General features: G+C 38.3%; 1 protein-coding gene and 1 long non-coding RNA gene across 2 annotated transcripts in view; both read right to left on the reverse strand.

Annotated features, from left to right (window-relative positions):
* Positions 1-24555, reverse strand: part of LOC115492903 (uncharacterized) — a 531227-nt gene that overhangs the window by 22469 nt on the left and 484203 nt on the right. The window lies entirely within an intron of this gene.
* LOC140682190 (uncharacterized) lies at positions 15045-24170 on the reverse strand. Its single transcript, XR_012053464.1, has 3 exons — positions 20756-24170; positions 18192-18397; positions 15045-17225 (listed from the first exon to the last, which is right to left on the reverse strand). It is a non-coding gene; the product is annotated as an uncharacterized lncRNA (long non-coding RNA).

A 24555-nucleotide genomic window follows, 5' to 3' on the forward strand; every position in this document is an offset into this window, starting at 1 on the left:
ATTCAGTTGGTGAAGTAAAACTGCTTTTGAATTCCCACATAAACTTGTATTGCTCAAAATCTGATTTAGACTGAGCTTTTGGTGTAGGTGAGAGACACATGAAAGCTACAGCAAGTTATAATGCTGGATTATCCCATCATATTGTCCCGTGACCATGGAAGCAAAGCAAGTTAAAGTACCATCCCTGATGGAAAATTAACTATAATTTAACCTGTCTCTTGTGTCTTCCTAGCGTGAACTGGAGAAACATGGAACAGACCTTTAAGTGGTGGGCAGCTGGCAAGCTAAAATAGGCTTGTTTTATAATGGAGTGTTTGGAGAAACATACATATAGATGTAGAAAATTTTTTCTCTAATTCACAGGGGTTAGAGAGCTTTGTATCACTCAAATGCTAATATCTGAGCTGGCTTTCAGGAAACCTTTTGCTTCACTTTTCATATTTTTTGGATCAGTTTCCTGCTATAAATAAGGTAAGATCTGAGTTCAAGTGAGTCAAAATGTCAGAGTTCTTTCACAGTTTGTTTTTTTTTTTTTTTTGGTGAAGGTGCAAGTCAGAGAAAAGTAAGAGCTCAAAGAAAAAAACTAAAGAAAAATAAAAATGCTTTTTCACAGTTTTTGACTGTGTTCAGAGGAGAAAAAGATTGACAGAGGCAACCCAAATGCAAAATGTCATCTTCTGCTTGATGAGAGAAGGGAAACCTGTATTTTCCAGGGCAGATATTCCCCTTGGCTCAGTGTTACAGGTCTCCACCACCTGATTCCTGGAGGTGGGCATGGAGAGAGCCTACTCCAAGCTAGGAGATCAAGAATGAGACCCAAGCAAATGCATAGTTGGCCCTGATAAACATCTGGTGTGTGAGAAAGGATGAATGGATGGTTCCCCATGGAATTTCTTTAATAAAGTCATGGCCCGCTGCTTAAATACCTGTCTGCCACTCCTGCATGTCCTGATCTAGGTAAGTACAGGCCATGGTTTGGCTTCTACCTATGACTGGTTTAATTGGAAATATGTCAGCTTCTATGGCCCATTACCCAGGGTAGTGATTGCAATGAAGATTTAAGAATATATATCTTAATTAAATTTAACAGGGTGTGCTTGCCTAAACAAAACTTGCTTTCCATCTTCATCAATCAAAATAAAGATCCAATCTATTTCTACTGACTTGTGTTGATTTCCACTTTTAAAGAAACCTTGCCAATAGGACTGGAATGTGAATCACTTGCGAAAATATTTTTCCCAGTTGGTCCTAAATAATTTTGAATAAACAATTTTGTAGTTTATTATACACGTTTGACTCAAATAATCTGCCACTTCCTTGGGGAATAAGAAAAGTTGTCTGATTTTCATTGTTTTTAGTTGTCTTTGTATATATTCTGAAATATGAAGACTTCTGTGTTTCAATACCAAAGGGCAGTTTCAAATCACTGTGCTTAATTAGTATGTAAATATTAATCAAAACATCACTATTTACAGCTTCCCATATAATGAACTGCAATGTAACTTCAGCATTATTAACTGTTCTATGATTTGTTTTTCTACTTTCTTTTAAAGGCTTACAATATAAACCAGAGAAACAAAGTATAAAATATACAGTAAATTAGGTTTCAAAGCATAATATGTTAAAGGAAAATTTGAAGTCATTAGTCAGAGATATATTAGACTTAATGGATAAAATATGTTGGGATATTTTTGTAAGTTCTCTGTTGTTACATGAGAATTTACCAAAGAATCATAGCCCTTGAGTTTCCCCAGAGTAAATTTATATTTTCTACACACATATGAATGCTTGAACACAGGTTCAATTCTGTTTCTACTGAACAAAATTCCCATCAACTTAAAAGAAAGTGAAATAGTATCCAATAGAAAGGAGTTATGGTTATCTAGGAACTGGTGGTGTTTTATCTTTAAGGGCTATTTCTCAGTAATAAAAAAATTCTTTGTCCTTCCCATTTCCAACACACAGAGCCAGGTAAAAGTGTGTACTGAATCCAAGAGGCCTATTCTAAGAGTTAGCATTAATACACTGACAGGAAAGATGCTGTAGAACCTGCAGATTGGGTACTCAGTCTCTTTTAGTACTGTACTACTCCTTAATACACTATTTCATAACATTTGTAGCTTTCCAACCTGGAGTTAAGATTACCAATGATATTCTGCACAAAAGTGTAGAACTTCCATAGCTTTTGTCTAATAGCTGCCCAAGGGGTGTGTTTATCATTTATCCTAGAGCTTAGATAGGAAATTGCTTTTAGAATCTCTATTTGTTCCTTAATCCACTAGCATTTTTTTATTTCATGTTTAGCAGCAATATGTGGAGCTCTGCTGATCTAATCACATCCCTCTTCTCAAACTAGTGATATGAATTTTTTATGATGCTGTGGCATTGCAATGAGACACTGTGGCTAAAAGTAACAACCCTGTAATGCTGAAATGCGATTTATTACCTAACCATTAATGCTGTGTATGACATGCATTTGCAAGAGAATAATGCAAAGTGGAACAGGTAGACTGAAAGGGATAGTAGAAAAATTGGGAATGCAAGTCTTTCCTTAGGAGAAGTGTGTTTCTGAGCTAGAAATATGCCTGAACACACACGTGTGTACCACGGTTTTATTTTTTCTGTCTTTCATAGATAGCCCCAAGCCACCTCTGCCCTCACCAAGCTGACTGGATGCACACCAAATCTTACCCAAAGACCACTGGAGTGCAGCTCCATGTCAGAGCCTTCATAGCAAACCCTGTCCATGCTCAGCTGCCTCTCTGGCAAGGCTGGAAAGGTTGATGAGTGCAAGTCTCGGGATGTTTAAAGTATGTCAGAATGATCACAAAGAGACAGCTATTCAAGCCAAAGCAGAACATCAGGATAAAAAAGCCCTCCCAAATCAAGTTAGTCTGGAAATTAGAAGATGCCTAACCTAAAAAGAAGTAGGATTTCAGATGGCCTTTCAAACAGAATAGTGATCAGCAATGAACTAATTGCTTCTGGCGAGTACCTTCCAAAGGAGTTTCTGGAGGCTCATTGTACATGACTAAAGGAACTGCATTAAATATTCCACATAGTTCTTTCCAGGCATGTGCTCCTAATAATTACACAAAGCAGCAATAAATTATGCAAGGTCTGTAGCACAAGTAATGGGAAATATCTTCACCTTCTGCTGAGAGAACCTCCTGCTTGAGGTTTGAAATGCTTAATGGTGCGAGCGTCCCATAAATAGAACTGCAGAGTAGACAACTTCTGATATATTCACGGCTTTGCTTCAGGGAAGTGTTCACACTAATGAATGTCTCTTTGTATCTTCAGGAGCTATTTGGTCTCAGAAATGGATCTAGTAGTTGTCTGAGAATATATCCTGAATGTTTTCAGTGCATTCATTTCAGATTGTATTAATATTTGTGTTGATTCAATTTTCATTTGAACTAGACCTGGGAAATTTCCAACAAATGGTTAGTAATAGTCTGAGTTTCTGGACCCTTTTACTCTTTCTCTCCAGGTTTAATTTGACTAAGATTTACAGAGTTATCAATTATTTCTTATTTTAAAATCTACTTTTGAAAATATCAGCAAGTATGTTTCCAAAAAAAAATCCCGAACAACCCAACCCCAAATATAGGTTTAGATTTTAGCTGCCATTTTCAAAATGCTCTCAGTTCTGAGTGGAAAAGAGTGTCTTCTTTTCACCAGAAGAAAATATTTCCAACAACTCAATGATTCATCACTTGAAGCACACACTTGTCTATAAGCACAGGCAGCAGCTTTGATGTATTGACATCTGCATTATACTGATTCCAGGGTATGGATTTTGTAGAATTAATTGCTAACTCAATAGTTAAGGAGATGCTTCTTTGATTCTTGTATTTTAGTTCTGAAAAGAACTCTCTCAAAAGTTTTGAGATCAACTGAGTGGAATGGTTTTAATTGGTGGAAATGTTATAGACTCTAAAGCAACAGGTACTGCATCCCATCCAAAAATTATTTTGAAAAATAATGCCATTCATCTGGTTTTGCACTTGTAGATCCTTCACCTCAGTGCTTGATACTTCATTAGTAGCTTAAACCTGGAGTGAAAAGAGTGAAATAAATCATGAAAATTAGACAGGGACTTGAGAACTGAATATAATTTCTCTTAGCTTGTGTTTTGAAAAAAACCAAATTTTCCAGATAATGCTCTAAAATATGAAGAATCCCAAGTAACTCTGCAGGTGCCTATGTAGGTAATACTGTAAACCTTTTTAAGTGTTACATAAGGGGATAAAAGAACTACTTGTGATTCCATTTTTAATACATGTTAAACCCACAGCACAACTGAGACGGTAAAGTTTCAGCATTCCAAGCAGTTAAAATAACATGCATTTAAAATCTCATATTAAAAGGAAAGGTTAAACAGGAATGTCACAGCAAATGCGTGCTGGCTTCCTTACAGACTCCTTCACTCTGCTCCACTGCCATGGTTGAGATAAATGGAGGCAGGTTTGATCAGTAATACCTGGAACCCTTTCTCTCCTTTTTTTGCAACAGAAACAAAGATTTTGATATTCACATAATGGCAAAGTGTATATATATTTATTGAGCTTGGTCTTGGAGTTTCCTGTGCTGGAGGAGAGCAAGTTACTAAAAGTTTATAATAATGAGATCAAAATAGCCTTTATAGTTATTATAAGAAGATCTCTAAATTTTTGGCTGTTTTTGAGATGTGATTAGATTGGGGTTTAAAAGTAGAAATGTTTCTAGAGACCCCACCTGCAGGGCTGCATCAGCTCTGGGCTCCAGCACAGCAAGGACAGGGACCTGCTGGAGCCAGGCCAGAGGAGGCACCGAGGGGAGCAGAGGGATGGAGCAGCTCTGCTGGGAGGAAAGGCTTGAGAGAATTGGGATTGTTCAGGTTGGAAAAGAAAAGGTTTTGGGATGACCTAATTGTGGTCTTCCAGTACCTGAAGAGACCCAACAAGAATGATGGAGAAAGACTATTTACAAGGGTCTGGAGTGATAGAACAAGGGGGAACAGCTTCAAACTGACAGAGAGTAGGGTTAGATTAGAGACTATGAAAAAATTCTTGACTGTTGGGGGGGTGAGGCATTGGAATCCTGAGGTTGCCCAGAGAAGCTGTGGCTGCCTCATCCCTGGAAGTGTTCAAGGCCAGGTTGGATGGAGCTCTGAGCAGCCTGGTCTAGCGGAAGGTGTCCCAGCCCATGGCACAGGGGCAGGAACTAGATGATCTTTAAGATCCCTTTCAACTCAGGCCATTTATTACATCGTACTCATGGGCACTCTGTGCCCCCTTCCCCGGGACCTTGTGACTCCGATCAAGATAACCCCTGGATCCTCCTTCCTGCCCCAACGGGGTTGGCAGAGAGCCAGGGAAGCCCACCCTGTCCAAAGTCTATATAAACCCCTGACAATTCCTGTTCATCCTCTTTTGCCCCGCTCTCCCCTAGGACATCACAGAATAAAGAGAGCTGCACCAACATATATCAGGGTAAGAGCCTCTTTTGGAAATCTTTGCCATCTCCTGATATTCTTCCCCTCAAAGCCTCAGATCTCTGGGCTAGCCTGATAATTCAGGGGGCTGTGAGGGGGGGAACGTCACCCATTCTATGATTTTATGATTCCATATAAGGCAATCTATTACCTTTGTTTCCTATGGCTGCTCAGCTCTCGGGTGGATGGGTTTCTTCCGTTTCCCTTCTGCAGTACTATGTGTCAGCTCTATTTAACAAGCAAGAACAAGGCTTGAGAGTAATTGTGCCTTCAAAAAGCCCCAGATTACTCACAGAAGATCTGCTATTATTAAAAGGCCTTATTGTATGGATTCGTTGTATTTATACACTGAATGAAACTTATCACTGTCAGAATTTTTGCCCAGGACTCTGAACTCTGGACAAGCAAGCAAGATGAATTAAAGATATACCCTCAGTGAAAAAATTGAGCAGTTGAAATTCTCATCATCATTGTTATCAAAATGCATAAAATTACCAGAGAAAGTTTAATTATCTTAATAATCTGCATTTTAATACCAGAAATTTCAAAAAGAGAAGACAGAAATAAGTTAGCTTAAGTTCTATGAGTAATATCAGTGTTTTATCTGAAAAATAATGTAATAGCTTTCATTTCCCCCCACCAAATTTGCAGTTAACTATGAAATTGTTGCAGAATTTGCTGTTAAATCTCCACTTAAAAATGAAAAATTCCTTTTCTTGGAATAGAGAGAGGGACAAAAAAGCTTTTAATTGATTCAAAAATGAAGAGTCAGTTTTAAAGTTTGAGGTGCCTATACCCCCCAGATTCCTAGGAGTAGGATAATTTCTGGAATCTTACACCTCCAGAAGTTCACCTCAAACAATGGAAAACAAATTGTTGAAAAAAGAAGCCACCTGCTCCACAAGAAACGAACTGTAGTGCTAGTGGACAGGTGGCCTCCAGAAGTCCCTTCCAACCAAAATTACGCTGTGATTCACTCAGTACTCAAAAGTCACAGCCCACTCTGGGCAGCCCCTGCCCTGCCAAAGTCAGTGCAGACACGTGGAATGAGCTGTGGTACCTGATGGTTAATGCCAGGCTCAGCTGTGACCACACACCACTGGCACAGAGGAAAACAACAGCATCACGAGCCAGAGGCCAGTGGAGAGCTCTCTGGCCAGAGATGAATAACAATCCATTTTATAATTATAAAAGCAAATGAGACAACTAGTAAGTAGGACTGGCTGCATCAGCTCCAAAATTAACAAAACTAACATGAAAGAAGTACATGAATAAGACTCAGAGCTATAAGGTTATCCATATGAGGGAATATGAGATTTACTGCATCAGAAAATATGAGATTTACTGCATCAGAAAAACAATATTTAAGAAGAAGACTGATACCTCTTTCTTTTTAAAAAATGATGATGTTTCTGGAAGGCATGCTGTGGAAAAACAAAGACATATCTCTCACTTCACATTCAAGACATACAAAGGCAAAGTAAATAATATTTGGGAAGATAAAAGATGGAAGAGCTGTTACTCTTGGAAGGAAAAGTGTAGAAGTGTGGTAGTCTGTTGTTTTGCAGTTTGTTCTTCTGTAGTATGTTTAAATATTCCTTGTTATAAGTTTGTAATGGTTCATTCCACGTACCCCATTTGGCTTCCCAAATGGTTCAGTCATGAGTTGTTTACCCCAAGATTTTCCCACCAAGTGTGTGTCAATACACCAATCGATCTCCTTGTAACTCCTCTGGAATGTTTCCTGTCCTTCATCCCCTCCTCGAAGCAAGACTGGGGTGCAGGGTTTGCTCTTTCCCCTTGGTGGCTTCTATTGGACAGCCCTTCTTACCCTGCACCCCTTCCCTAATGCCTTCCTGTGGGAGTCCAGGGCATCCCTCTGGCTGCCCTGGAAGGTCTGGGACCCTGGCAGGGAGTCAGGAACCCCCCTGTACAGAGCCCCCAGAGACACTGTCTGTGATCTCTGTCCATGGAAAAGAGTTTTCAATCTTACAGGATGAATTACAAGCTCTGAGTGCTTGATATAAGTAATAATTAAGTGTGGCACAGGTGCAAAAGTAAAATTTTAAGATTCTAGATAAGGGGCCCAAAGGGGGCAAGATGGAGGAAATTGGGTGTGTCTTGTCCTTTTTCTCCTTCTTCATGCCCTCCATGTTTCACTGCAGTGTTGGCATTTTTCTGTTGGTTTAGGCTGGGGACTCACTGTTCAACGTAGGTGACAGATATTGGCACGTTATTGTAAATACAGCACAGGTAGTTTCTGGTATTTAATGTTTGTAACATCCCACTGAGGGCAGAGCCCCACACGCTGCCCTGCAGGACAGAGCTGCGGCAGGGCAGCAGAACATGTTAGAGATAAACAGAATAAACAACCTTGAAACCAGCACAGACGAATTATGGCTCCTTCTTTGGCAGCGGGGCTGAAAGACAGAGACTTTCTACAATCTCGGAATCATCTAAAAATACCGCAGATTCTGACATCTTCCTATTGGTAATAGGTTGTGTCCTTCCTGTATTCCCGCCTCTCTTTAAAAGCAGCTTTTTTGCTCTCAGTGATTGTCACTTGTCCCTGGATTCTTTGGGGAATAAAACTTCCTTGGAACTCAAACAAGGGATCCCTCTCTATTCCTTACCTTGGTGTCTCATACTGTGCTGCTGCTGTGTCACCCCCACCGCAGCCGTGTGCTGCAGGGGGCTGCGAGCTGCATGCACCGGCACACAGGGCACTCAGCAGAGATCTGGGGGCACTCAGCAGAGATCTGGGGGCATCATCCCCTCTCATCACTGCCCATCGGTCTCAGGGAGTGAGCTGGCTGCAGAACATCTTCCCTGTGACCGCTGCACAGTTACACAGATGAGCAGCATCAGAGACCACAAACACCTGCACCTTGGAAAACATTCATGATACCTTACAGCATGGTTCAGGCCATCAACAAAATGCCTATGGAACATAAAACTAAAGCAATTTTGAGATTTAAGAAGAGCTAAGATTTTAGTTAGAGATAAGCCTTACTAGAGTTAATGAAAATAAATGCATAGGCCTTGATGAAATTAGGAGTTAGTAGTTAACTAATGATTGCTTGTCAGCACAATGTTTAGTTAGCTGGGTTCATAATGAAGAATATAAATTGACAAATAGCTTTTAGGAACATAAGACAGTCGTGGGCCTCCTCTGTTCTGAAACCAGTTGAAGACAAGGAATGGCAGTTCTACCAAGAGCTCATTTGTCATATTTGCATTGAAAAGGTAGAAAGGTCAGAATGAGGAAGACTTCATTTACTTCCTCATTTTGGGACCCCTCCCCATGAAAGGGACACTGACCCATTTCAAGGGACAAACTACGCATGCTTAATAGCTTTTGGAGTGATTAGCATACGAAGAGGGGAATGGGATGTACCAAAATTATGAATATGTATTTGTATTTTGGGTATTCAATACTTGTATGGATAAAAGGGCTCTGTAATCACCTGAAAGGGGCGGTGTGTATTTGGGAGCTATCTCGCACGCTGCCCGGTGTTGCAATAAACACACACTTTCTAACTTTAAACTGTTAAGAGTTTTTGTCCATCACACTTGGATATCGGTACTAGATCAATACCCATATTTCTTTAATAATTCACCTACACCAGTGAACCCAAATTCTCGAAGATGGTGAACTAGGAGTGAACCCAGTGCGCTGCAGCTGCCGGTGGCTTTCAGCAGAGCAGAGGATGCTGGCAGGCCATTTCCCACACAGCAGAGCCATTGTGTGCGGGTGTCATGTCCTCAGTGCTGACAGGCAGATGCACCCTCGCTGCTCTGCACTGCTCAGTGGTGCAGACAACATCCCTGGTGTCTCTGAGAAGGGTCCCAGCACAGCTGCTTTTCACCTCCAGAGCTCTTGCTTCTAAGTTGTGGACACTAATGAAACTAGAGGTCAGTGTGCTCGAGTACAGAAAGAGTCTTTGTGCTCGTTCCTAGCAGACTTTTTTTGGTCGTGAACCTATCAGTGCTACTGACAAAAGGACCATAACAAATATCTGCCAGTCAGGAATGCAGAGATTACATTTTCATTTAAAAATGGTGTGGTTATTTGGAACACTGTACAGACAGAGAGAAAAAAAAAATATAAATGTAAAGAAAAAGAAGAAAAACTGGTCATAACTTGTAGAGTTACTACTGCTCTGTGGAGATGCAGAGAAAAAAGAATGTTTCAGCATGTTTCAAATTCCAGTTATAAAGAGGACTTTTACAAGTCCTCTCAGTATTACATGAGTTTTTATTGTTGGAGCCATAAGAATGTTTCTTGGTGCACTAACAGTAGCAGAGGCACCGAAACACACACCCACACAAAAGTTTATGTACAAATGTCTAGCACAAAGGCTGGAGGCAGTGACAGTGTTGTCAAATGATGAACACTTAAAGCTTGCTGTATACACCAGGAAACACAAGCCAAGCAGACACTTTGAAAAGTCTGAAGTAACTTGCTCCCCTCCAGCAAACTGTGACTTTTTTTTTTGCTTTGTTCCCCAGTATAAGCTTAGTACCAATATTTTTATAGATGACATTTATATGAAAAGCATTTTTACTAAACATGGTAGCACAAAGCAAACAGAAGAACATTAATTTAATTTTGCATGAGGCACAGCTTTAGGAATATAGCCACCATTGCCCTTGATGCATGTAGAGGAACTAACAGTGGTTCTGTCCCCAGTTTAGCTACTCCAGCTTAGTAAAACAGCTATGTGGAGTCTAGCCAGCTAGTTATGCTCACACACTGAGACTCTACACAAATGAAGCACTTGCAAATGTGTGTAAGTGTGCTCTTTAGCAGATCTGGTCTCATGTGACCAATATTTATTTCCATAATCTACTATTCTCTTCTATTCTGGTATGCTCGGTGCTAATTTTCACATGATTCTAAAGTATATTGTTGCTTCCTGGATTGTTAGGCAGTACATTAAACTTTCAATAAATGCCACTAATTCCTACACCCACAGAAATATAATTTACTCTTGTTTTAATCCAATATGAACTGCATTGACAAGAAGGGTTCTTTGCCAATGTTTTGAAGGCAGACAGGGTGAGAGGGAAAAGTCTTTGCATTTTCCAAGTTTATATCTAGGCCCCAGATGGAAACAATTCTACAACAAAAGAACAAAATCTGGTAGGATATTCTTGAGATCTTGTAAGTTCAGCAGCACGTCACTGGTACTGAGGCCAATTTTCCAGAAGACTGATTTGAATAGCAGAAAAGAGGAGGAGAGGAAGGCCAAGTGGAATTCTAAGTTAACCCACAATGTGCTGCAGTCTAGCATTAAATGGGAATTTTGTATAAAGGAGCAGAAATTATGGAATTAACTCAGGTTACGTGTTTACTTCAGTTGTTAATATTGACTGATAATATATGTGCCTGTGGTTTTTAAAAGGAAAAGCCTTCAGCACTTTAAAAGAGGCAAGTGAATGATGCAAGTTTCTGTTACTGATTACAGTACTTACAGTACTTTAGAAGATCTGTATTTATAATCCCAATGTTTGTCTTTGACATCGGAGGCTTCCATCTATGACACTTAAAAGCTTCATATATTTTGTTGCAAAAATCTGCCATTGAAACAAATAAATGATACCCTCTATCAGCCCACATATCTTTCAAAATAGATTGTTATATTAATCAGTAAGTGAAAACAAAAGGCCTTTTAAAGCCTGCCAGCAAAGATGGAATGAATTACTTCTAAGATGCAAGACTGCAGAGCTGGTAGCCTGCTAAGTAATCATTCCTGGAGACTATTTGCCTTTCACAGTTCTTAAAAAAAAGTTTCATGGCAAAATTAACTTCCAATTTAACATCTGTTTCCTAGCAGAGGAAAGATAGTCTTGTGGATTAAAGCTGAGGACTTCTGGTCTCAGGTTTCCTGGGGAGACTTGGCCAAATCACTTAATCTCCCTCAACTCCATTCTGTGTGAGTAAAATGGGGGATAAAAATGGGCTGCCCCTATCACTTGCCATGAAAGCTGTTTTGGTGGAAGTTGTGTCTTGTACGGGGACAGGGAGTGCTCGTGACTAAGTGGTTCTGAACTCAGGTCCTTTGGGCCTTATTGTACAAAAAAAATGAAGAAAAGTAATCAGAGATCAGGCTGATGTATCACATGCTCAGGGAGTTGTATCAGATGCACTAGAGCTGACAGAAAGAAAAGTTGATAAAATGAGTTTTAATTAATGACTTGGGAATTTTTTCATGAAACTACCAGGAGCTTCATGAGTCCTGTGAATGTTTGTTGCTGGGAAAAACTATTTTGACAGACCATCATCCTTCACAAAGACTCGGTGAACTCAGATGAAATTACCAAAACTAAAACACGTGAATGTATTTTGTTAGGTGTGAGAAGAGCTTTCAGCTCAGATATCTTGTTTATTTTCAAAAGCCTCAAGCTTAGGTAGCTTCTAGAAACAAATGCCAAAAAACTGATGCTGCTATTGAGTCTAAGCAGTTGGAACTTGAAATAATTTTTCAAATTATTGTCTTTTTCTAAAGCAAGAGGATTTTCCCATATTGCTTGTAGCATCAAGTGTCTCATTCATAAAAATCACTTATATTGGTCTAATAAAATCTTTAAATTTTCAAACCTAAAATAATTATTGAGTGAATAAAGAGATGTATCAATCAACATTCAAATGAGATGAAAAGCTAAAATAAATATCCAAAGTATTTCAAACATGAAGATAAAAAAGGGATTAATATGGATTTTGGGCCTTTTTACAGTAAAACAGGTATTTTTATTTCTTTTTTATAGAAATTGCTTGGGTTTTTTTATACCAGTACATAATACTAACTTTCTACAAATGTGCTTTCCTGAAGGTTGAAATTCTTGGTGGGTTGAAAATGGTGTTTGATTATCTACTGTGCATTGCAAATTTGATGCCATTGCAAATGGCAACCTGCCATTCAATTTCTTCCACTGTAAATAAATTCACTGGAAAAAACTGAAGGCAGAAAGCAACGCTGAGCAGGGAATTATGTTCTTAAGATACAGATGAAGATTCTGCTCTGAAGATAATTGTTCCCGCCTCTCATTCCCTCCTGTGTTCCTAGCAGTCCTTGCAAAATGGCACGAAAAGCAGAAGTCAGGGAGCAGTGAAGGAAAATGAGGGCAGAGGGGCACAAGGCACGCTCAAAATGGAGAAGACACAGCAAGTTGAGTGAATGACCATCTCGACTTAGGAATTTTCATGTTCGTGCAGTTCTTCAAAGCTGGTTCAAGCAGAAAACAGTTAAATGGAGCATAACCAGAAATGAACTAATCAGTTGTTTTGTACTTATTACTGCTCAGGTCAGCAGTACTTTCCATATTTTGATACATTTTAAACCTCGCTTTTCAAGCAAAAATAATTTTGCTCTTCTGACACAAATATCACCCTACTGAACTATTTTTTTTAAAACAAAAAGTTACACATTTTAGTGGGAAAAAACCCAACAAAACAAGGCTGTAACTAGAACTAAACAGATAGAAAAAGGTATTTTACACAAACATTTATACTTATCTGTTTCTTTAAATTACATTTTTTGAACTTTGATACTGCCAATATGTACATCCCATCAGCACCCGTGTCATCACTAGGAATGTATTGCAGATATGTATAGGAGAGTTTAAAATGCATAGTCATGAAAGCTACATTTTGGATTAGTGATCAGTAGTGCTTGTGCATAAAAATTTTTGAGTAAGGGTTGGGACCAAGTGACCTGCAGAGGTTTCCTCCAAACCAAAATGTTCTATGATCCTATTAAAATAACTTTTTATGAATTATTTTTATCTAATCACTATGGAGATTCATGTCATGTGGCTCATTTTAAGTCAAAATGGTTTAGCAAATTGTGTAAGCTTCTCACAATCACACCATGAGCAAAGAATTCTTCAAAATAAGTTTTCTTGCTGACCTACACAGGCAATGAAATTATTGGTGGAAAATGGTCAGAGAAAAAACCAAAACCAACCAACCAAAAAAAAAAAGCTAACAAAAACCCCCCAATCTCAAATAGATAAATCACCAGCAACCAGATTATATGATACAGCATGTGAATAAATGAAGATATCTTAGTACCAAAGAGCCTAATTTTTCTGGTTTTCTTGAGAAGATTTCTGCATTTCTGTGAAATGTCAAATTATCTAGCTCTATTATTTACACATTTTGCTGATTTATAGGAAAGTTATGTTCAAAATAATAAACTTTGCTGGAAATTGTTCAGATTTTGCATCTTTTGAACAGTTTGACTAGTGTCTATTAATCTAATGTTGTCTCAGTGAAACAGGTAAATGGTTCTCTCAGTACTTGTTTGCAATATGAAGCCAGGCTCTAATAATAGAAGCCCATTATTTGCCCAGACTTTCCCTTGTATTTGCATCGTGTGTTTCATCATGATTTAAGTTATAAAGCAAGCTGTGCCCAGGAAGATGTGGGCATTGGGTGGGAATAAGCAGAAGCCTATATAACATCTTGCATAATGTGTTTGCAATGTGGCTACCTTCTTTTATCTCCTCAGTCTGTTAAATATAAAGAAAAATAATAGTCAGATGAGAAAAGATAAAACCTTGAAAGACATAGTGGGCACAATATGTGTTAAAGCCTGCCTACATGTATACAGTTAAAGCTGTTGGCTCAAACCTGACATGAGTCATGTTCCATTATAGCAATGAAGTGTCAGCCAACGAAATTTGAAATACAACCCAGATTTCTCCTCCTTCAAACAGACTGTAACCTAATGAAATTAAAATGTATATAGAGAAGCTGGGTCAAAATCACAGAATAACAGAACAATGATCTGAGTCTTCAACTCTGAACAGCTGAGGAAGATGTGGGGTCCAATGGCCCAGATCCTCTTGAACCCAAGGGACAAAGGGGCACCATCGCAAAACTGAGGCTGGACTCTCAGTTCAGGAGCTCTTCACTTGGAATTCTCTGTGCTGTATGGAAACTGTTGGTCTTTAGAGAGCAGTAAGGGCTGGCTTTTAGGCAGAGTCTTTCAATTTCAAAATACTTTATGTAAGTGCTTAACCCCCAACATTATGTCAATTGAATGTGCCCCATGACCTTTGTGAATATGAGTATTTACCTACAGGTAGCAAAGTGCACCTTGAATCAGGTCTAAATGAAGGGTAGGAAAAAAATGATAGTATTATGATGAGGTGGGAAGTAAGCCAATGGGAGGAGTACATAGTTCACAGTGATGATGGAAATTCAGCATTCCATGTCAAAATAACACATGAGGTGCAAGGGGTCCCCTAAGGTGCGATCTACATTTTTAAAATCTGAAAACACACTCTCCTGTGTATATTCTTGAATGAAGTAGTTCATTCCCATAAAATAAGAGAGACTATCGGTCATGTGAGTCCATCTACAGTTTGAAATTTCCTCCCTTTTCAAAATCTCTTTATTTACAGCTGCTTTTACAGTTTAGATTTCCTTATTGAATCATTTCAAAATGATGAGCTTTAGGAAGGCAGAAAACTCCCCAGTTTTCCTTATCTTTTATCTATTCTATTATTTTTTTTCAAAAAAAATATTAATTACTATTATCTTTCTATATGAGAACTCTCAATATTTTAATCACTGTTTAGTTCATGCTCGCTCATAATAAAAAATTATTGAACATTTTCTTTAGCTGTAAATATTTTTCCTTAACAGCTTCTTCATTTATGATTCTATCTTGCAGAAGGTCTTTATTTCTGGGCTAACAGGCAGTTCTTGTTCGCTTGCGTGCTTGTTTTTTTCTTCCTTGCTTTATTGATTTCCTGCTTTCTCTCTCTCATTCTCTTTCTTTCTGTCTCTCTCTCTTTCATTTTAACTTAAGCAATGTCGAATCACAGAAACGTCTCCTTTAATAATTCTATATTTTAGCCCAAAATAAAACACAGCAGTTGAGATTAATTTGAATTTTTTTTTTTTTTTTTTTTTTTTTTACAGTTTAGACTTCCATAAGTCTGTGTAATGCATGTTAAGGAAAGTGCTTAAGTGCAGTCTTCCTAATACCCTTCCATTACCTACATTGACCATACATTAAGGGCAGTGTACATCAAGCACAATCACAACCCTTGGCCATATTTTCTTGCAAATATCAGGAGACACATGAAACTTAACAAGAGTTTGTTTCTCAAACCATATAGATAAGTTTAAAACAGAAACATTGAGGCTGGTACCCTTCTGTGTAGTATTGGTTTTAGATAAGTTAAAGTCCAGTAATTTGAAGTGTATTCATCTAAATTTACCTAGTGTGACAAGGAGACACGTTATTGGCAGATCTTTCTCAGAAGAGAAGGATTCTTTAATAGAATTTATATAGTATTTATACTGCAGTACTCCCTGGAGATTCAGTAATGGATGGGGAACTGGTTGCATCCATCAGGAGAGGACAATGTGCAGTTGTCCCATGAAACAACAGAGCAGTGAGACTTTCCTCCCAAAACTATAAGTAAAGGAGAGATCCTATTACAAGCTTTCCCAAGGGACAATAAACATGGCCAAAGCATTTAATTCCATGACTGAGAGAGGAGGAGAAGCCAAGGCAACATTTTCAAAATAATGGTGTACATTCTGCTGAGGAACAGACTGGAAGGTGAGCTGTGTAGCTTTGCATCAAGAATTCTCTACAACAGACTGCAGCCACCGTTCTCAAAGGGGAATCTTGCAATGGGTAGAATGCATAGGCACTATTGGGAACTTTGCAGGTTGCATCAGTTTCACTGAGAAATTTCTAATGGACTTCCCAGAAGAAGGGGATATCTCATTCAGTTCAACGGATGAGATGGGAAAGAGCTTTTGTGTTAGGCACATAAAAAAACCCTTAAATAATAAATCAAAGAGAGACCTTTAAGAGCTGGTGAATTCCTGTATAGCCACAGTTGTCAAGCATGGTAATTAATTTTTCAGGAAGGAATAAAAAATTAGATTTGAATGCTCAGAGAATTAAAAAAGGGTGAAGGAAAGAGATGCCACCTACATATTCAAATGCATACATGAGATACAACGCTGTAGAATCATAGACTGTCTTGAATTGAAATGGACCCATAAGAATCATCAAGTCCAACTCCCTCCTCCTTGCAGGGCTGCCTGTCACTAAAGTGTCATACAGATGCTTCTTGAACTCTGCCAGGCTTGATGCTGTTACCACTTCCCTGGAGAGCCTGTTCCCGTCACCAGCTGCCCTCTCAGGGAAGAACTTTTTCCTGATGTCTAATCTGAAGTTCCCCTGATGCAGCTTTATTCCATTTTCTTGTGTCCTATTGCTGTTCACTGGAGAAAGCAAAACCTTCTGAGTGCTTCAGAGATCCAGTGCAGAGGATTGCCTGCCCAACATATGTCCCACATAGACTGGTTGAATTTTTAAAGAATCATATATATCTACTCAGGCATTCTAGTTGTTATTGCTTCGATGACCTGCAGTTGTCTTTATTCTGGCATATGGACGCACACGTGTCCTTGCCCCATGTTTTTGTAGCCAACTCCTTTCTTAAATCTTTAATTTTTTGATTCCTTGCAGTCTATTCCACTAATAGTTGCTAAAATGGGACCATTACTTTTACTTGTTAACTATCTTTGTTTTTTCTCTCACTAACAACATCACGTGATGCTAGATGTCAAATATTATCATACTTTGTCATAGCTATTACGATTATAAACACTGTATTTTTAATTGTTGAAACGATCTTTGTCTTTCTTACCCAGCTTCAGCCATTAAGTATGTGATAAATAGGAGCCCATTTCTCCTTTCAAGTCCTGCAGAAGGAAAATAAAATTATTTTATTTGTGGAGGTCTATCACTTGCTTCCATTGTAATTCTGTAACACTGAACAGAGAAATGCTCTGACTACATCAGGTTCACCACTTACTAGAGCAGGCTAGAATATAGACTTGACATTGGCAGTTTTGACTGAATAAAAATGGTTTATCTAAAGGCTTTCTATTTTAATTGTGATTTTTTTTTTTTTTTTTTTTTTTTTACTTCAAAGATGGATAAAGGAAATATTATTTTGAAAACTTTAAAATTGACCTGAAAATGTCTCATTATACCTCCTGGTAACTCCAGTTCTGAGATATGAGGACTTTTTTCTCTAAGGGATAAATTCCCTGGCTGAATTGTATCCCCTGTGGTACATCTTCCTTTTAAACTCTTGTTAAGCTACTCTAGTGCATGATGAAAGGTCCAGATCTGTAGCATATCCAGGGAGATGTTGGAAGTTTATTGGGAATTTAGGCAACCTTGTTGATTTTGCAAGTAGCTATAGATATTTGTGAGATATTTGATATAGATGTTTTTCTAAAGATGTTATTTCAAGCACCCACATGGGTACTGTATTCCCAAGCAGTTATCTGAATTTATCTGTGGCAGATCCCCAGTGATTTAATAGAATAATGGATAACTTCCAGAAGGTGCTTAAGTTAGAGAAGTAGATTTCACAGAATCACAAGATAATTTGGTTTGGGAGGGCCCTCTGGAAATAATCCACTCCATGGCAGAGCCACGTGAAACAGGTGACACAGGAACGTGTCCAAGGGGGTTTGGAATGTCTCCAGAGAAGGAGACTCCACACCTTCCCTGGGCAGCTGCTCCAGTGCTCTACCACCCTCAATGTAAGGAAGTTCTTCCTCGTGTTGATGTGGAATTTCTTGTGTTTTAATTTATGGCCATTGCTTCTTGCGCTGTTACTGAAAAGAGTCTGGCACCATCTTCTTGGCACCCACCTTGGAGATATTTTTGTGCAATAATGAGCTCCTGTCTCAGCCTTCTCTTCTCCAGTCTAACCAGGCTCAGGTCCTGCTGTTTCTCCTCATAAGAGAGATGTTCCAGACCCCTCAACACCTTTGTAGCCTCTCTTGGACCTTCAGTAGCTTCTTGGCTTCTTAGTCCCCTTTTGAAACATCCTCAGGATATTCTTGAAACATGAGGACTGAAAAAAAATTTTAAAACCCCTAACTTTGAAGAATACATTTTCAATTGCTTTTACAACAAATTCTGTTTTTTTTTTCTTTAGCAATCTTCTTCATCCTGGGGCTATCTGCCTATTTGATTTGATTTTCTGCTTAGAGACATTCAACAGTGAAATACCTCATCTTAAAGATGGTTTGGGATAAACATTCCCAAATTTTGAGAAGTCATAGATGTCCACAAGTCTTTCTCACTAGTTTCTACTCCCTTGAAATCTGTCTTATTACTCAGAGCTGCATCTACTACCTTGATTGACCTTGTCTGACTAGATTTGTTCATTTTTTTCCTTTTCTAGTATTGATCAATGCATAACCTTTGTTTCAATTGTCTATAGATATCTTAAGAACACACAGAGAATGTGATATAAGCAGGAAGAGAGGAAATACACATTTAATCCTGAATTAAATCCCTTGCTGAAATGCTATGATGAAAATCAATATTAGGCAAGATCCTCACCAGGTGTAGATTTGTGTAGCTCTGTGAATGAGCTCTGAAAATGTATCCCCACTGAGAGTCTCGTACAATATGTTTTATACAAAGGAGAAACATAGATCCGTTCAGATTGAGCCGCTGTAATGTAATTTTATCATAAATTTTGTATCCATAGCATGTTTCAGTTTGTATCCTAAATCATATTTTGTATGCTTGGTGTCTTAAATAGGTTGAGGCAATCTCATCACAGGCCCTCTTACTCGAAATAAAATCCTGCAGCATCATCTTTCTGGCAGAACTGTAGGAGATGAATAGAAGGTAATGAAAACATGAGAGGCTGCCTCAGCTCAGAGCCTGGCTAAGCTTGCACCTTTCTTAATCTCAAGTGCTTTTGGTTTTTTCTTCTTTGGGATGATTCTCCCACTCCCACCTTTCCATTCAAATTGGTTTAGGTGGTTCCCAGAAGGGAACAGCAGAGCCACAAAGATTGAGTGCTTGGTCTTGGTATTCAATGCCTCACAGTGGAGTGGGTACTTACTATGAAGGGATCTGGCCTCTCAAGTGGAATGAGATGAAGCTGCTGCCCTCTCAAGTGAAAAATCAAGTGTACAGATCAAAATGGTCTATTAATACAGACATTTGTGGCTCTATTTTTTACAATTACAGAATGCTCCATTCATAATTTATATTATATCCACAAAGCCATACACTTTTTACCTCAGGCATCATACCAAGAGGACCAGAAAATGAGAAAATAATAGTTTTTTGCATGGTACCTTCTATTTGGATGTGACAGTGAATCCCATTAAAGCTTCTAAAAAGCTTTCTTTGCCATCATTTATTAAAGAACAACATTTATGTTGCAATTCACAATGAGTTTGTATGACATTTTTAATTTGGCATAAAGAACAACATTTATGTTGCAATTCACAATGAATTTGTAGGACTTTTTAAATTTGGCATTCTCTATTGCTGAATGTTCTATCTGTGTGGGAAATTTTGATACAATTGAGCCATTGAAGAACACTTTATATTATAGACAACTTTTAATTTCTTCCTTGCAAATTTACAGACATTTACGTTGCTTCAGAGATGCAGGGCTCATATGTATTTATATCAAAAAATAAAATAGTCTGGTTTAGAGGGAACTCAATTGTTACAACCTCATGATTTATAGACTGAGGCATAATTTTACATTTAATTAATAGGTACTTGGGTGTTTGGCACTTCGGAGGAAAGGAATCTTTGATAAAATGAAACCTGAGCACATTTAATTATACCATGACTAATCAGTTGTGTTTGCTATTTCACACTGAGCCTCTGTCACAACTATTCCAGATAGTCATACTTCACATGTTGTCATTTAACTGCTTTATATTTTTCTGATTTACTTTGCCGCAAGCTGCAGTGTCAGCACAGACCTGAATGTGCACTTAGTGTTATAATGCATTTTAAGAGTACGGGATTTTAAGTAGCATATTGCAATTTTTTGTTAAGATTGGAGTGATGCAAACCATGATCCTGAACAGGATGAATAATATCACTGTCCTGTGGCCTACAGTTTGAAATAGGGTTTGATTTAATGATAAACACATTTCTGCCATTACAAATAGAATAAAAACAGATTTACAATGCCATGGCATTTTATTAGGAAAATGTGAAAACAACGGTTTTACGATGCTCAGTTTGTGGTCTAGTACATTCCTCAGTGTTATTACAACTCAGAGTACACATTCTCATTCTCTGGGCCAGTGTTATTAAAAACACAACTGGGAACACTTTTCAAATGCTGCCAGCATCCCTTTAACAGTATTTCATCAATAGGTGTTCTGTTAGTAATTTTTTTTTTTTTTTTGTGACTACCAGTCTCTCTGTATTACAGTTTTACCTCCCAGCAGGCTCAGCTCCTCAAGAGAAGCTCCATCGTTCCAGGGTCGAGGATCAGCAGTGTTTCTGGAGCTGCAGCTTTGGCAAAGCAACTTCATGGCCCATGGCCCCCCCTGAGCAGCAGCTGAAAGACAGGACTGTCAGTGGCTGGTGCTGATTTCTGCTCAACTGATAATTTCACAGAAATTGGGTTGGAAGGGGCCCTAAAAACCATCTCATTCCAACTTCTGCACCATGGGCAGGGACACCTTCCATTACACCATGTTGCTCAGAGCCCCATCCAACATGGTCTTGGACACTTCCAGGAATGAGGCATCTACAATTTTTCTGGGCAACCCCATGCCAGGGTCTTACCAATCTCACAGGGAAGAATTCTTTTTCCCCAATGTCTAATCTAGCTCTACTTGCTTTCAGTTTGAAGCCATTACCCCTTGTCTTGTCATTATACCCTTTCATAAAAAGTCCCTCTACCTCTTTTTGTACGGTTAAAATCAAACTCTGAAATCAAAGCCCTGTAGAGCCTGGTCCAAAGCTTGCTGCTTGGCACTTCTGGAAACGGAGCAATTGGGATGTCTAAATAGACCTTAGGATCCCGACTTCAGATATCCAAAGAAGGTAGCTAAAGTCTGCCACTCTGATTTTCTTAACTGGAGAGGTCTTGAGTCAAATGCTGATGGCTTTGGAAAGACATAGCTCTAAATTTTGAGATCTTAAATCAATTTACAATGGTGGAATAAGTCACTTCCTGCACTTTGTGCTACAAATTAACATGACTTGTTACAGCATTTGCGTGGTATTTTTGACTTACTATGTCCTTTGGCTTCATTTTACAGTTCCTTGGGCAGCTATACAGCTACACAAACCCAAAAAGTAATGGATAGCCTAAGGAACAAAAAATAACCCCCTGCTCTCAGAAAGCTGCTTGAATTGCCTGTGGTTTTTGAAATCTAATACTAAGGATCCACAGAGCTACCATAACTTTTTTTTTTTTTTTGCATACCTTGGAATCTCATCAGTAAGGATAACTTCTACAAGCCACCCCTTTGTGTCTCTTATGACAAAGTGATATATGTGTCACTCAGATGGGCTTGTGATGAGGACAGCCACCCTACTACTGACAATTGTACTGAATTAGTTGTGCTAATTTAATGCTAATTAACTGCCTAAATAAAAAAGTTAGCAAATATCCTACCATTTGCCAAAAATGGCCAGCCTTCATTCAGTTGGCTTGTTTAACAGCAGACTGAGACACCTATACAGAATTCTGAAGCCACAGTCAATCTGCAGTACTTATCAGAGCCCCAGGAGCCTACAGGATAAAAGAAAGTGACAACCCAGACTGAGCATAAGGATTTATAATGCACTCAGTACAGCTCACACTCACTGGGCCACCTATGTGACTTGATTATTTTCCAAATATATTAGTACAAAATGCTCCAGGCATCCGTTCAGACCCCAGAAGCCTGTAGAAACTCTTGGATCTTTTGCCAGATCCCAGAAACCTGTAGTTACCCTGGCTTTTTTATTTTGATGCATGGATTGAATCTTATCCTTTCTACATTGTTTTTCCTGCCTTTAAAAAGAACATATTAATATTCAGAGGAAAAGAGAAGACAAACAAGGAAGAATAATTTATTTCTTACTAGCTTCTGATGGATCCATCAGTTTGATTCCCTTCATTTGTGTCCATCACTTTCCACTCTTTAAGGAATTTAATAATTTGTACATTTTCCATATGATCAACGTCAATTTAGGCAGCCCACTGACTAAAAAAGACTTAGCCAAAAGGAAAGGAGATGTCTACTTAAAATTATCAATACTAGAGCATTGAAATTCTACTTCACACTTGAAGGACAGGGTGCCATCCCCAGGGGCCTGGATGAGGTCCAGTGTCTGTATGGGGGAGTCAAAGGATGAGCTGTCTAAAGCTGAGGCTAAAGAAGAAGATGAGAGGGACAGATGCAGATTTGCTAAGTGTTGCTGCAATAGACTGAGGACATGGTAATGATCACAGTTCCACTCATATCTCACAGCCCTGAACCACTGAGGGCAAAGGGGGGCCCACACCATGGCAAATGGTTGAATTAGAAATAAGAGAAATGGTTGCAAGAGTGAAATCATTAAGTTACACTAGCTGATTTCCAATTTTATACAGTCTAACTTAGGTTTTTTCATTAAATCAAAATCACTTGTATTTTTCCTGAATGCAACTGCAACATAACCAATCAGATCAATGTTTTGTAATGTTTTCCTTTCCCCAGAAGCTTCAGCAAGTCAACAAGATCCATAGTTTTGCCAATTTCATATCTCTGTGCAGTTTCTTTTCTTATACATTCAAGTCAAAGACATTAAAACAACCAAGTTTCCTTTTCCCCATAGAGAAAGCATACATGGGAGGGATTTTACTTTCTTTTCTCAGGAACTAGTTGTGAAAATTGAAAAACTTCAGCGATAAAAGAGAAATATCTTTTAAGGAGTTAAGTGGCCAATAGGACAATATTATTTGAACCTCTGGGAATGTACTAGTATTGTGTGTTATGAAAAACAGAAGAATCTTAAAACAGTAACTAAAATAGATCCTACACACCAGAGGTGAGGACCTCAGAACTGCTCTGACAATCTGACCCAGGGCATACAAATATGACTTATAAGGCTTTTGGTTCTATAATATCAGAAAGCTCTAATTTAAGGATTTTTCTAAGACCAATCAATATGTCATATTTACCAACTAAGCAGCTGCTGCAGCCAAACTAAAAGTAAAGTAACCTGTAATTGCAGTTTTGAAAGATTAATTTAGACACTGTGCACACAGCCTAGGAATGAACTTGTGCTGTAGCAGGTCATTTGTGGTTTGGAAAGGTTCATCTAGAGGTCATTGAACACAGGTAACATGAATAATTTACATTTTTTATAGGTAGAAAGAGAAATGGCTTATACTATATTTAAACCCAATGCTAAACAAAGGGGTCTTTGAAAATTAAATTGGATTTATTACATGTGGTACAAATTTTAAAGCTAAATTGCTCTCCACATACAAGGGCATAAATTTGATTGAATTCCTAAAGGCACTTTCAGTCTCTGCTACCTAATTCTAAGGCAGTTATTTTTCATAGTTACAGTTCAGCTAATCAGATTTTATACGTGACTCCACTTGTAAACATTTCCTGAGAAAAATTAGTGAAAGATATAGAACAAACAGAATCAGCTGCACAGGGGAAACACTAGATCACTGCTAATATAATTTTAAAATAATTTATAGCATATTTGGTTGTGCTAAGGCTAAAGGCCCTAAATGCTCTCTCAAATATCCAAGTGCAGCTCTCATTGACTTCACTGGGAATGGTGCTTGTTCATCTGAAGTGAGAGCTGAGCCACAAGCATTTGTGTAAGACAAAGTAACATAAACCTAGCAGTTGTAAAAAAAAAAAAAAAAAAAAAAGAGTGATTAATTACATGAGAAAAATAATTTTAAGAACTTCATATGTTAGGTAAAACTATGCTTCCTTGCATAAGAAACCAGAGATAATGAAACTGAGGTGAGACCACTACTGTTTTGCTTTGAATAGAACAAATACTGTGACTCCTTGTCATTTATAACTCCCTTAAAATAATATGTACACCAGGATTTAGATCTCAGGATAATTTCCTTCCACATCATCCACATATCTTCAGAAGATAATTATATTCCAATCATCAGTTTTAAAGTTCTGGGAGCAATACATTCTGTAGCTTGCTGCTTTTATGAGAATCTTTTTCAAAATCTGGGGAGAGGAGAGTGCAGGATAACTCAGAATAAATGAT

Source organism: Taeniopygia guttata, chromosome 1 (assembly GCF_048771995.1).
Source record: "Taeniopygia guttata chromosome 1, bTaeGut7.mat, whole genome shotgun sequence".
NCBI classification, from domain to species: domain Eukaryota; kingdom Metazoa; phylum Chordata; class Aves; order Passeriformes; family Estrildidae; genus Taeniopygia; species Taeniopygia guttata.